The sequence below is a fragment of the Schistocerca americana genome, unplaced genomic scaffold (genome assembly GCF_021461395.2).
Source record: "Schistocerca americana isolate TAMUIC-IGC-003095 unplaced genomic scaffold, iqSchAmer2.1 HiC_scaffold_685, whole genome shotgun sequence".
Taxonomy (NCBI): Eukaryota; Metazoa; Arthropoda; class Insecta; order Orthoptera; family Acrididae; genus Schistocerca; species Schistocerca americana.
Window position 1 is genome coordinate 45,001 of NW_025726440.1, and position 2,500 is coordinate 47,500.

General features: G+C 60.7%; 1 pseudogene; it reads right to left on the reverse strand.

Annotated features, from left to right (window-relative positions):
- LOC124589101 overlaps window positions 1-2,500 on the reverse strand; it is a 7,986-nt pseudogene that overhangs the window by 4,181 nt on the left and 1,305 nt on the right.

The window sequence follows — 2,500 nt, forward strand, 5'->3', positions numbered from 1 at the left end:
GAGAAACGCTGGGCGGAAGCGGGTAGCCCCGCCAGATGCTCCCAGATGGCGGCGTCAGTCGGCCCCTCCGGCGGCGGCCCGGTGGTGTCGGCCGCGAAGTCCTCGGCTGCGTCGACGGGCGGCGCAGCGGCCTCGCCCGCGTCAGGCAGCGGGCTCGCCGCTCCCCGGCGGGACGCCGGCTCTTCCCCCCGACCGATCTCAAGCGCCTCCATGAATTGGCGGACAAGCTGCTTGTGGGCAGCTTGCCGCCGTCGGCACTTGATTGCCTCAAGCGTTCGGTCGGGGAACATCCTGATGAGCTCTTGATTTACAAAGAAGAACCGGGCGTCCCTCTCGAGGAACAGTTCGGCCTCTGCCTTGGCGAGCGACAGGACTTCTTCCTCCGTCCACCTCGCGCGATGCCTCTCCGTGACGATCTCCGCGTTGGCGGCCGCAAGATGTTGGCGGCGGCGATGGACCCCGAGACCGTTCTTGGTTGTAAAGCTGCGGTGGCACTCACTACAGGTATACATAGCTGCAAAAGTTACAAGATTTTCGGCACGGCCGGTTGGCCGGCTAGGTGCTGGGGGAGTTGGGGTGGCACCTTCAGCGGAAGGGCCACCACTTATTCTCTGCTTACTGCCCCCAACTAAAAAAGGGATAGTGCGAGGGGGGGCTGGTAACCCCCCCAAGCCCCTGGTGCGGTCTTCCACTCTGCGAAATCAGCGGGCCCACGAGAAGGGGAGAAGACCGCAGGAGAGGAGAGGCTAAGAGGGCTAGGCCCATGTATTGCGCATCACTCTCCCTGTAACTATAACCCAAGGAAGGCACCTCGCAGCAGCAGCACGACTACATCAAGACCACACTTCGAAAAGCCAAGTCCGGATGCAGCCACACCGCCGCCACTTGGCCACCTTAAGAGAGTCATAGTTACTCCCGCCCCTTAAGAGAGTCATAGTTACTCCCGCCGTTTACCCGCGCTTGCTTGAATTTCTTCACGTTGACATTCAGAGCACTGGGCAGAAATCACATTGCGTCAACACCCGCTAGGGCCATCGCAATGCTTTGTTTTAATTAGACAGTCGGATTCCCCCAGTCCGTGCCAGTTCTGAGTTGATCGTTGAATGGCGGCCGAAGAGAATCCGCGCACCCGCGCGCCCCCGGAGGAGCACGCTAAGGCGGACGCGGCCTCGCAGCAAGGAAGATCCGTGGGAGGCCAAGGCACGGGACCGAGCTCGGATCCTGCACGCAGGTTGAAGCACCGGGGCGCGAACGCCGCGCAGGCGCGCGCATCCTGCACCGCCGGCCAGCACGAGGCCAACCAACGGCGAGAGCAGACCACGCCCGCGCTAAACGCCCGCACTTACCGGCACCCCTACGGCACTCACCTCGCCCAGGCCCGGCACGTTAGCGCTGACCCACTTCCCGACCAAGCCCGACACGCCCCGATCCTCAGAGCCAATCCTTATCCCGAAGTTACGGATCCAATTTGCCGACTTCCCTTACCTACATTATTCTATCGACTAGAGGCTCTTCACCTTGGAGACCTGCTGCGGATATGGGTACGAACCGGCGCGACACCTCCACGTGGCCCTCTCCCGGATTTTCAAGGTCCGAGGGGAAGATCGGGACACCGCCGCAACTGCGGTGCTCTTCGCGTTCCAAACCCTATCTCCCTGCTAGAGGATTCCAGGGAACTCGAACGCTCATGCAGAAAAGAAAACTCTTCCCCGATCTCCCGACGGCGTCTCCGGGTCCTTTTGGGTTACCCCGACGAGCATCTCTAAAAGAGGGGCCCGACTTGTATCGGTTCCGCTGCCGGGTTCCGGAATAGGAACCGGATTCCCTTTCGCCCAACGGGGGCCAGCACAAAGTGCATCATGCTATGACGGCCCCCATCAACATCGGATTTCTCCTAGGGCTTAGGATCGACTGACTCGTGTGCAACGGCTGTTCACACGAAACCCTTCTCCGCGTCAGCCCTCCAGGGCCTCGCTGGAGTATTTGCTACTACCACCAAGATCTGCACCGACGGCGGCTCCAGGCAGGCTCACGCCCAGACCCTTCTGCGCCCACCGCCGCGACCCTCCTACTCGTCAGGGCTTCGCGGCCGGCCGCAAGGACCGGCCATGACTGCCAGACTGACGGCCGAGTATAGGCACGACGCTTCAGCGCCATCCATTTTCAGGGCTAGTTGCTTCGGCAGGTGAGTTGTTACACACTCCTTAGCGGATTCCGACTTCCATGGCCACCGTCCTGCTGTCTTAAGCAACCAACGCCTTTCATGGTTTCCCATGAGCGTCGATTCGGGCGCCTTAACTCGGCGTTTGGTTCATCCCACAGCGCCAGTTCTGCTTACCAAAAGTGGCCCACTTGGCACTCCGATCCGAGTCGTTTGCTCGCGGCTTCAGCATATCAAGCAAGCCGGAGATCTCACCCATTTAAAGTTTGAGAATAGGTTGAGGTCGTTTCGGCCCCAAGGCCTCTAATCATTCGCTTTACCGGATGAGACTCGTACGAG